Source organism: Drosophila takahashii, chromosome 2L (genome assembly GCF_030179915.1).
Source record: "Drosophila takahashii strain IR98-3 E-12201 chromosome 2L, DtakHiC1v2, whole genome shotgun sequence".
Lineage (NCBI taxonomy): Eukaryota > Metazoa > Arthropoda > Insecta > Diptera > Drosophilidae > Drosophila > Drosophila takahashii.
In genome coordinates, this window is record NC_091678.1 from 32151737 (window position 1) to 32164439 (window position 12703).

At 37.5% G+C, this 12703-nt stretch overlaps 1 long non-coding RNA gene across 1 annotated transcript in view; it reads right to left on the minus strand.

Moving 5' to 3' along the window:
* Nucleotides 1-996: 996 nt before the first annotated feature.
* Nucleotides 997-12703, minus strand: part of LOC138912899 (uncharacterized) — a 122286-nt gene continuing 110579 nt past the window's right edge. Inside the window, exon 3 of the long non-coding RNA XR_011418447.1 lies at nt 997-1259. This is a non-coding gene — a long non-coding RNA (uncharacterized lncRNA). The remainder of the gene's footprint in view (nt 1260-12703) is intronic.

Genomic DNA, 12703 nt, shown 5'->3' on the forward strand with positions numbered 1-12703 from the left:
TGGCGGAGGGGAATCAAGAACAGATCGCAGGAAGGTAAAAGCTATTCAAAAACTGAACAATCCCCGTAATCCGCGGGAGGTTCGAAGTTTGTTGGGAACAGCGGGATGGTACCGCAGGTTCATCCGTAATTTCGCAGAAATTTCCGCCCCCCTTACAGACACTTTGAAGAAGAATGGGCTCAGCAAGCCATAGAAATCTTGAAAACCGCGCTCATGACGGCACCCGTGCTGAACCATCCGTATTTCTCACGCCAATTTTACATACAAGGCGATGCTTCCGGCACGGGAGTTGGGGCTGTCTTATTCCAGCTGGATGATCAGGGAAACGAAAGACCTATTGAATATTTCTCACAGAAGCTTAACAAATGCCAAAAGAATTACAGCGTCACGGAAAAGGAGTGTCTGGCGGCTATCTTGGGAGTGAAACGATTCAGACCGTACGTCGAAATGATGCCCTTTACCATTATAACAGATCACGCCAGTCTGAAGTGGTTAATGTCAATAAAGGACCTGGATGGGCGGCTTGCTCGTTGGTCATTAAAACTTCAGATCTATGACTTTGCCATAGAGCATAGGAAGGGCTCAGAGAACGTGGTAGCTGACACTCTCTCTAGGATGATAGAGTCAGTTGACCTGGAACCCTTTCTGGGGTTCGAAACGACAGAATTCGAGTCTTCAGAGTATGCGGAGCTGAGAAAGATGGTAGAAGCCAATGGGAACGTTTCTCGGATCTCGTTGTGGACGGAGATTACGTGTTTATGCAATCCAAACGAGATAATGACAAAGCCGAAATGGGGGAATACTCCTGGAAACTGTGAATACCGGCTAGCCTCACAAGCACTCTGATAGAGCAGGCGCATTGTCCGAAAACTAGAGCTCATGGTGGAATGGCGAAAACTTTGAGTTGGCTGCGTCAGAGATTTCACTGGCCGGGAATGGTGAGCCAAGTCCGAGCGTACGTTAGGAACTGTGCGGTGTGCAAAGAAACCAAACCAACGAACTGCGGCACTAAACCCGAGATTGGTGCAGAAACAGTAACCGTCAGGCCATTCCAGAAAGTTTATATTGATTTTCTGGGAAAGTATCCAAGGTCGCGAGGAGGGAATTCTTATGTGTTCATAGTGGTCGATCACTTCTCGAAGCTCACATTCCTTAAGGGGCAGTCGGGAACATCCATGGCTGCTACGGTTGGGTGGGGGCGCTGGGGCTTTGGATTTACTGTCCAAAAGGCCGAGATATGTCCGAAGGCGTCCTGTGACCTGGAATGGAATAAATGGTGGGCGTTAGTTTCGTGATAGATATATGTTTTGTGATCTTGTAGCTGTTCCTCAATGTTTTGGACAGTTGCAAGACCAGTTGCGTGTGTGTGGGCAGGTTTGGAGTACCTACACCCCAAGTGCTCTGAGCTAGCCGGCACTGCCCACTTCGTGGACACACGTAGTCCTATTTTGGGACATAACAATGGGGCGCGCGAAGAACATACAAGAAGGCATATTTATATTAAAGTTGTTAAGCTGAGTAACGGGTATTTAGTAGTCGAGGAACTCGACTATAGCGTTTTCTCTTGTTTTTAAATTGGTCAATTATGTCTTATAGGTGTCATAGAATCAATCAAGGAAATATATCATATTTTCAAAAAAAAAGCTTATAGAAATCGGTATTTAATAAATACTATTTATTTCATATCTAAATTTTAAGTAAAATAACATAACATAACATAACATAACCGCCGCGGCGGTTTTCTCAGAAGAGGCACAAAAGGGCAGTCTAATTTTTTCAGAATTTATAGGTAAATACCTAAACTTTATAAAAAAAAAAGAATTAAACGGGGATCTGGGGTGTAACACTACTTTACGTCCAAAAATATCCAAAAAACCCAATTTTTTTGGACCACTTTAAAAATTTTTTAAAAAAAGTAGTAATTATGCACTTAAAGTTTTTTTTGTTATTATTCAAAGAATTTGTTGCTCTTAACCCTTGGCGCTTTTAGAAAAATTTCAAAGATGTTTAAAAATACTTTTTTTTTTCTTATTTTCTATTTCCTATTTCGAAAAATCAACTTTAAAAATCTTTAGTGGGAAAATCATTCATCACAGATCACTTTTTCTTTTTTATTTGTATAGAGAATTCAATTGTTTTTTAAGTTGCATTGCAACATTTTGGAAAATCTTAAAAAAAAAGCATTTTGGCAGTCTTTTTGTTCTAGACGCCCCACAGTGCATCGGCCCCAACAGCTCCGATTTTATAAATTTTCACTTTCACTCTTTTAACGCGCTCTCTCCCAAACCAATTAAAATTGGTTGTTGTGGTATGCAATCCTGTTAGTTTTTGCGATACTTTTCGATTGATGTATCGCTCACTATGATCGGACCGTCACAGCAGATTTTCATTTCTTCCTGTATATAAAGTAGTCGCCTGCGCACACTCTCCTGGTGCGTTTCGTCACTCAAAAGTGTCATAACGCTCGCAAGCGCTATGCCACTTTTTTTGAGGGCCTTATGACACACAGGAAAGTGTCATAACGCCCTCAGGGAAAATATATGTAACTATTACTTTAGTAATTAATGTGTTTTGCTACTGACCTTTTTTTAGAGTTCCAATTTTATATTAGTTCAGACTATTTAAATAAGTAAAAAAGTCGTATTCAGGTTGAGCGGCTTGCACTTTTATTCAAACAAATTTTTGTCTGCGCCCTATATAACATTTTATTGAAATACTTGTAAATGCGAGTAACATAGAGGCAATATAGTAAACAGTTGTTTAGAATAATTTAGCAATGAGTAATGTGGTTGAAGTAAAATATTCGGGGTGAAGAAAAGCGCCGCAGGCAAAAAATTTTTGTCAAAAAAAATCGAGCGATTTTTTTGAAAACAAATTTTTGTCTGCGGTCGATTTAACAATTTATTGAAATACTTGTAAATGATTTTCAACTATCTGTCTGCAGTACGGGCAGAGCAAAAGAGAGTTTTTTGAACGCTGTTCCAGATTTTTGAAGCACCCAAAGCATATGTTGAAGTGCCTACATGGTAGAAAAACTACGTGCCGCGCCCTATCAATGCAAATTATACATTTTAGCACGTCAGCCATTTGGCTGAACTGCAAAGTATTTTCCACATCTTCATCTTCTGAATCAGAACCGGAACATAACTCCTGAAATGTTTAAATGTTGACTAAATTATGAAAAAGCTCTCATTATCATGACAAACGGTACTCTCTTCTCGGTAATCTCATTGATTCGAATGCGCATTACAACAAAAAGGAATTCTCTTATCGGTATTCTTATTAACTCAAAATGCATTTTAGAATTTTTTTTGGAAGTTGCGGGCGTTACGACCGGGGGCACTATGACATTTTTTGAAAGGGCGTTATGACACTCGTAAAAGTGTAATAACCGGGCGTTATGAAACGCACCCGGACTGCCGTCCACAGTTACATATGTAATGATTAAATTAGGATAAAATAACGGATCACCTAATGGATGCAATTGTAAATCAAAATGTGTAGGGGAGAGTGGGGAAATTTCGTCAGCATTTTTTCAAAGCTATTTTTTGTCCATCTTGAGACACGTTATTATATTTCTGTTTTTATTGGTGAATGCGGTTAGCACCAAGCTTTAAAATGTGACATTCCCCTTTTTTTTTAATTACCTTGGTGATTTATAAAAAATGAAAAAGCAAAACCAATATACTGGGCAATCCTGTTACATAGGGGGGTAAAATCGCCACACCACTGGGGCAATTCCGTCACCTGAAAAATGTAGGGAATTTTACGCCTATAAATATGCTACACTGATCAAGCGTACCATTTTTGTTGACGTCCTATATTTGTTGCTGCTGCCGAATGGTGCGAATTTACCCTAAGCATAGGGTGGCGAAATTTCCCCACACAGTACTTTTTTAGAAATAATTATTTTTCTTCTGAAATTAGGCGCGCAGTTAAACATCACTAACGCAGAAATGCACATTATAGCACTGTGTATTATACAAAAAAACCTGTATCTTATCCCTTTTCAATTGGGGCATACAGAAAAAATTTTGTCGAGAACTAAATGTAGCTTTTGAACTATTAAAACACATTTAATATTATAGCTTAATTATCTTGGCCTTCTGTGCAAATAAAACGCATTGGTTGTGTCTGGCCGTCTTGAAGGACTAAAACAAAAAAATTATATATTTTTACGACTTATGAATTCCGAGATATTTGCAGGTGACGAAATTGCCCCTGTGACGAAATTCCCCCACTCTCCCCTATGTATCCGGTAAAATATTAAGTAGTTTGAGTTTCTGGACTCTACTGTAAATAAATTAAATTATTATTATTAAAAAATTTAAAATATGCGTGCACAAATAACATTCCAATTAAAGACAAGATAAATAGTATTCGCACATCGTTAATATTCTGAACATTTTACCAGCCAAATCATAGCTACACAAATTTTGAAAAAATGGTTCTAAATTGTGTTAAAGGCAAAGGAAACATTTTTTTGAAAATCTCGTTGTCACAGGTTGAATAACACCCACAGTTTTCACCCAGCTTTAGGAGCTTTAGGTGCGTTTTTTTTGCCCCTTGTTTCTGGAAATTTTAAACTCCAGCTGTTGATCCCCAGCCGAAATTGGGGCACATCTTTTTTATGTTTACCTACCGATCTTGTGAGGGAATCCGTTTTTCGCTTAAGCCATGATGGCCGTAGCCTTCCAGCATTTGTATGTAATTTTTATATGTTCCTTTTTTTTTGTTTTTAAGTTTTTTTTGGGGGTTAGATTTGGTTGAAAAAAATCGAAGGTAAAAAACAATCGAAATGGTTTTTCTCTGCATTCGCTTAGCTAAGCAAAATGATAGATTTACACAGCGACCTGTAGACGACCAGCAGCTTGTACTTGTACTTGTACTTGTTTAAAATCTAGCCTGACAAAAAAATATATACAAATATAATCAATATAATCAACATAATCCCTTCTTGGTTAAAAAAAAAGAAAAACGTTTACAATTTCAGTTTTATATATACCTCCAACACTACATAAAATACCTAGGCGAAAATTAGGCTGTAGTCTAGGGCGGCAAAATCAATACTGTCTAGGGCGGCGAATTGTCTTAGTCCGCCCCTGCCCGTTACTCGTAGAGTAAACGCTATATTGTATTCGTGCAAAAGTATGTAAAAGGGAAAAGAAAGCGTTTCCGACCCTATAAAGCTTATATATATTTGATCAGGGTCACGAGTCGATCTAGCCATGTCCGTCTGTCTGTCTGGATGAACGCTGAGATCTCGGAAACTACAAAAGCTAGAAGAGATTTGAGATTTCCCACACATATTCTTGGGCTTCCCACGCAGCGCAAGTTTATTTCAGCCGAACGCCACGCCCCCTCTAACGCCCACAATCGCCCACTAACGATTTTAAAATGTGTCTGGCGCCCACACCTTTAAAGATTTCCGAGATCTATAAATGCAATTTTGTTGTGTATATTTGTTACTTTTCACGTACTAACGGAAAAAATTCTATAAATTCCATCTTTCGACGTACAATGGTCTTATTTGTCTTAAAAATTTGGTGAAAGACGCCTCTAGATGCCTGTAAAATATTTTAGGGCACATGTTTTTCCTTGTATTTTTTAAGGCTTACTCACCTCATCAAGTTGGTTGGGAATAGAATTGAACAAATTACTTCAATGGCTTATGGGCTTTGATTAAATCAAATTACGATGGAACCTTAAATTCAATTATGTAAAAGGGCATCTAAGCAATTTTTTGGTATAGGCTTTATTATAATTGAGCACAGACCCTCGAAGATATCTTAAATCAAAACATTAAATGTTACTATTTTTTCAAACCGCGATTGCCCAAATACCACCCGTTAAACGCGAAATCTAAGTATGCAGATATGCTTATATACGCCTATATTAACATATTTTAATGCTAATAGGTCTGCACTTTTTAATAAAGTCCATTTTGTTGACCTGTGCTATTTACTTATTTACTTACTATGTTCATTAGGGCGGTCCACATTTGTATGAAATGTACTCTCACCCGCTTATACGGTGCGCACTGTGGTATTCAAGGTATACCAAAAGAAAATTTAAAAAAAAACGTGTTTTAGGGTCTGCGAATTGGTTTCAAAGTTTATCACCCATACGCCTTGTTGCCTTCAAGCCTCTTTACACCTCAGTAGGAATTTTTTTAATGGAATTTCATATGTTTCAAGCCCGTTAACATAGTCTGTTGTTTTTATACCCGTTACTCGTAGAGTAAAAGGGTATATTGTATTCGTGCAAAAGTATGTAACAGGGAGAAGGAAGCGTTTCCGACCCCATAAAGTATATATATTCTTGATCAGGATCACTAGCCGAGTCGATCTAGCCATGTCCGTCTGTCCGTCTGTCTGTCCGTCTGTCTGTCTGTATGAACGCTGAGATCTCAGAAACTATAAAAGCTAGAAGATTGGCATTTTGCATGCAGATTTTAGGAGTTCCTACGCAGCGCAAGTTTGTTTCAAAATGGTGCCACGCCCCCTCTAACGCGCACAATCGCTTATATACGATTTAAAAAATTTTAATATTTTGGAAAAGTAAAAATGCAGTTTTATTGTGTTTATCAATACCTATCGAAATGTAGAAGAAATTTTTCAAATCGGACCATTCGTTAAAAAGTTATGCGTGATCAACGTTTTCTATCTCCATCTCCATCTCCCTCGCACTCCCTTTACCTGAGTGACGGGTATCTGATAGTCGGGGCACCCGACTATAACGTTCCCTCTTGTTTTTTTTTTGTATTAATTCGTCGCGTGGATGAACAGCTTGTTGGTCGCAACAACACTGCCGCATAGACCAGACGCTAGTGGTTTGAGCGCATGTGCGAGATAATGCACACATCGGTAAGCATAAAAATCGGTTCTGCTCCTGGGTATGAAAAGCTGTAGCATAGCTTTCCTCTTGTAAACAATTTTTTTCTCAATCCAAAAGGTAGATGTAGATGTAGAGAACGTCAAATAAAGATCGACTTCATTCCAAACTGGATAAGCTGTTGCTTTGCTTGTCTCTTATCAACAAAGTGATTGAGATGGGAGTGGATGTATGATTGACCCACAACCCCTAGACCACAGAAGGTGGTCCTCAAAAACTTCCTATGAAAGGGTTCGACAGATTGGATACTGGTCGTTAAGCCAGTTATGTTAGTAGCTAGTAGAATTAAAAAAAAATTTGATTAAAGAGGTGGATTAAAAATTAAAATTAGCACTGTTAATAAAGATGGCCAGTTCTCTAAGATGGAGAGGCTCTTTTCTTGTTAGTAATTCTCTCAGATTTCGATACCCAGCGGCGAACAGGCGAATGGGGTCTGGAGAAAAAATGCATTACATGTAAAGAAAATGTAACCGATTACTATCGCTGCTTTTCGTTAGAGAAGTTGTAATCAGGGCTCCTATGACTTCGTTTTTTCTTTCGCTAACGATTTCCCTTCGTCAAAAATCACAAACACACATAAAAATTATTGTCTATGTGTTCGTTTTTCGTTTCCCCTCCCTCACGTTTAAGCTTCGGAACTTTAATAATAACAGCATGCATTCTAAATATAGTTTGACGAACTAAAAAAAGCACAGACAATGGCCGAGCGGTTAGCCTTTCCATCCATTATACAATGATACCCATGTTCAATTCCTACATGAGGAAAGAATATTTTTTTGTTTTCATAAATGAACATGCATTACAACTCAGCATACGTTTTTCAAATTGTATGTTGAATTTTCTCTAGTCCGTCTACATTTTGCATTACAATTTCGGAAAAGTATATTGAATTCGTAATGGAGACCCGAAGGTGATTCGACCCTAGCATACTTTTCCCATTACTAGTAATGCAAATTGTCTCCCGACCACATTACAAGGCGGCCATGCCTATGGCAAAGTAATCCATGTTGTAATCCATTGTTTCTCTATTACGAGAGGAGAAGTAATGCATTCGTAATCCATTTTGTAATGGCAATTTTCGCCGCTGGGTAGTATCTAAAAATTTTGAATTTGGATCTCAACCTGGTATGTTTCTGGCAGTCAAAAATTAAATGCTCGGCATACTCCAAGACATTGCAGGTATCACATAAATTTGTTTCAGCAGCCTTAATCCGGTGAAGAAAAACTTTGTCGTATGTGTTCTCAGTCATCAGTCTATTTATTACTTTTATACTTTTAGCTTTCCACCTTAGATCATGGTGCCATGGTTTAGTTGGAATGTCCGGAAAGATGTGTATCAGATTGGATCCGTTGAGTCGACATTTGTTTTTGTAATCCTCATTCCATTCAAAATGTACAATGTTTCTATTTTCCCTTAGGGCCTCTCTGACACTCAACTTTACCTCAACGATCTCCCCTTCAATCACAGCTAGCTTAGCTATACTGTCCGTCTTTTCATTTATACTGATACCACTATGCCCAGGCAACCATACTACCTCTAATCTTTCAACCTCCGAGTCTTCAATACATTCATGTATATCTTGTACAATGTACGAATCACAGTCTTTGTTCTTTACAAGATTAGTAGCACCTAAACTATTGCAAAAAATCACAGCCTTTTTGTACTTATTTCTTTTGCAAATTTCAGCAGCAAATTTAATGCCGGATAATTCAGCACCCACTGACGATAGTGAGGTCTCAATCCTCACCTTATGAGAAATACCACTTGGTAATTCCAATATGCCAATTCCGCTTACTGAGTGTGTAACTGAAGCATCTGTTGACAGAATGTTCCACTTCTGGTCAGTGTATTGGTTTATCACCTCATTATAGAAGGAACGTATCTCCTCTACCGAATACTCAGATTTACTTTTGTCAAGTAATCTTCCTTCACACATATTTTATTAGAATAGACAAAGGTTTGACGCATCCTAGTATTATCAAAGAAGTATTGAAACTTTTTGATAACATTTGTATAGCTAGTTATTGCTTGAGAGCATTTGAACTCATAAAAGAGAGTGGGATTTTGAGCTTTAACTTTGAACAACTCTTTGGCAGTGAGGATATTGGCCCGGAAAACAGGTGGCATTACACCAGCCAGAACGAAAATTTCATGTTTACTAGTATCGGGAGGAACTCCCACACATCTCCTTAAGGACCTAGCTTGCGCAATTTCCATGTCCTTACTGGCACCTTTGCCCATTTCAGCAAGGCTGGTTATGGCATATTCTTGCTTAGATCTTACAAACGTTTTGAAGATATTTGCGCTAGTCCTGGGTTTCAGGCCAGATTTAATCGTAGAAGTCTGCCCAAAAAGGTAATCCTTTTTTGGTTCGGAATTATTTGATTATCAACAACAATATTTACTACCTTTTTGACACCTTTGCCCACATTGAGTATCGCAGATTTTCCGGGGTTGAAGGAAAACCCAAGATCTTTGCATAGAAGATTGAAATAGATAATCTTATTTTGCAGATTTTCAACTGTTCTGTCAAAGTCGTGACCAAAGGAGATAATTGCGAAGTCGTCTGCAAATTGGAACATCTGTGTCGCTTTGTATACACATTAAATAGTAGTGGTGACAAGCAGGATCCTTGCGGAATTCCTCCTTGAACAACTTGTACCGCATCACCCAGCCTTAACACCCTGTTTGACATAAAACTAATTATCCAATCTGTGAAGACCTTAGGAAAACCTTCATTTTCCAGATGCAGCTTCAAAAAGTTCAGATTAACACAATTATAGGCATTGTTTAAATCAACAACAGCCATTACAATTGATTTTTTATCATTTTTCCGTGAAGCTAAAAAATTGATTACATCGTTAATGCACATTGCTGCTGACTTGTTCTTTTGATATGCATATGATCTGAAGGGAAGACTAGCATTGTCGTTGATATGTTTTTCAAGTCTCGATTTTATCATGCAATTTATTGTTTTTGCTAGCACAGATATTAATGATATAGGCCTGAAGTTTTTGATGTCGCTTAAGTCTTTGTTTCGCTTCGGGATGGGAGTTATTTTGATGGTCCTCCATTCAACCGGAACTTCACATTTAGACACTTTATCGTTGTAGAAAGAGACTAGTTCCTGTTTTGCAGTTGTATTCAACGATTCTAGCATTTGATATGTAATTTTATCAACACCCGCGGCAGTTCTCTTGTTGCGACCTAGAACTTCTTCTAAATCATCCAAGCTAAACAACGGATTATCGTTCTCTTTTAAGGCAAACAATTCATCATCCACAGCTCCATTTTCAGCTGGAATCTGATCCTTAAGGAATTCAAGGTACGAGCTTGAGTTGTCTAAGTCAAAATTGTCCACTACTTCTTCCTGACAGTTTTTCAAATTTCTTAGAAATCTCCACGCCTCTTTTGTGTTGGCCTTGGCATTCAATTGATCTATCTTACTTAAGTAGTTCGTTTTCTTAGCAATTTTTACTGCCCTTTTCCACTTGATCTTTCGATTTACCGCCTCAACATAATTCTGGTACGATGGTTCTGTACAAGCTTTTTTCTGACTTTCGACATATTCGTTGAACAAAACTTTAAGACTGTCATTCCACCACATCTTGGACGTCCTACTTTCGTCAACTTTATATGTAGCTACTTTAATCTCGACTGTTATCTTTTTGGTTAGGTTCTCAATGTTACCACTTAATTCTATATTTTGTAGATTTTTAAATAGCCTGTTTTTTGCTACAAAGCATTTTGGCACACTTAGATTACCTGAAACCTTAAAAATAATAGGAAAATGGTGACTGCCTCTCAACAAAAACTGTGTGCAGTTCCATTTTTGACAATGCATGCCTTTAATAAAAGTTAAGTCTAGAACAGATCCAACTTCCGAATCAATATTTCGTTTGAAGGTCTTGCTACCATCATTAGCTATCATGTACCCAGCACTTAACATCCTTTCTCGTAAAAAGGATCCCTTACTATTATTAACACTATCCCCAAAGGCAGTATTTCTTGCATTAAAATCACCAGCAATGATTGTATTGTAAAAAGGATCAAGTTTTTCAATTAGATTGTTAATTTCGATTTTAAAATTATCTAAAGATAATTGCGGTTCTAAATAAACCGAAGCAATCTTAATGTTAGTGCTCTTTTTGGTAATATTCCCTATTATAATATCACAGTCCGTTCCATATTTGAATTTTTTAACTTTAATGTCATTTTTGTGTGCAATTGCTACACCACCGTATCCATCCTCTCTATGTTTTTCAATAAGATTGTAATTAGCTAGCTTCCTAAATGAAAGGTCATGTGAAAATACTTCAGCCAAAAATGCTATGTCTATTTTGTTATTGTTAAGAAAGAATTCCAGATCATTCTTATTGTATTTTATTGACTGAATATTATGTTGCAAAAATTTTATGTTCATTAATTTAATTCAAAAAAAATGTCTCTGTCTTCTGTTTCAACTGGTGTTCTTCTTTCTTTTAGTTTGTTTGATTTTGTTATACTTGTACTATTTATGTTGTTTGTATACTGTGTGAACTTTGACATTTCCGAACTCTTGTTGCTCAATTGAGACAACATGTTATAGATTTGATGAATTTTATCCTCCATTGTTATAGTAGGAAAGAACGGAACGTGATCACTGGAATCGTTAGTGTACGACTCTAAATGAAAATTCGGTTTCTGTACAGGTACAGTGGGTCGTGCTACCATGCGACTGACGTATGAGTGTTTCATTAAAACTTCATTGACTTTATCATCCTTATTTTGAATTTTGTTTTCACTGTTTTTTAAAGCAGGAAAGTTTTTCTCGTAGTCAACAAGCTGTGAGTAATTTTGTTTTACTGAATAAGCTGTCAGCACCTCTTTTCGAGCCAATTTTTTAATCCACATTATTTTGTTAATATCCCTCTCTTTTTCCCACTGAGGGCAGATGTGGCTATCTCTGGCCGAGTGATTCGTTCCATTACATAAAATACATTTAAGAATGGTACATGTTCCCAAGCAATCCTTTACCCCACACTTTATGCACCGTGTGGTGGTTTTGCATCTGTCACTAAAGTGACCCAATCTTGCACAACTAAAACATTGCCTCACCATTGGAATATAATTGTTTACTTTCAGTGCACAAACACCAAATAGCGAAACTTTCTCTGGAATGTCACACCCTTCAAAAGCAATTTTGACCGTTTCTGTTGGTATCAGCTTAAAAGAGGAACCGTTTTCATCGTCTGTGGTTTTGACTCGCCTAAGAAGCCTCTCAACACCCTTGATTTTTACGTCAGAATTAATATTTTCTATCATTTCTTCATTATAAAAGCTGGAGGGTACACCTTTTATAACGCCATAGGATTCCGTGTAGTTTTTGGGAATGAAGGCAATTATGCCATTTGTCTGAGGTCAGTATTCATTACCAGTGCATTTGCATCCTTGGCGTTATAAAAGTATATTTTGTACAAGCTGGAAGCCAGCGCCACAATTTCTTTTCAAAAAGGAATAGTCCACTCTTAATTTTTTATTTTCAAAAAGAGAACAATTTTTGGTTGACACCAAAACTGCGACATTTTCATTAAAATTGTCACCATAAACTATTGTTTATTTTTTGCCTTCACTATTGTTAACTTTTGAGTTGCCTACTCCTGTCACAATCCCTGAGTCAGCAAATTTAAATTCGCTTTTTTTTTTGGCAAAAAGGACATCTTTTGAGGCACTGATTGCTAGATAACTGTCGTCGGTCATGTCCAAGTTGGCAGAGTTTTTCTCCAAGTATCTCTTTACAGGCTTTTTATTGCTTGGATCCAAATCCGG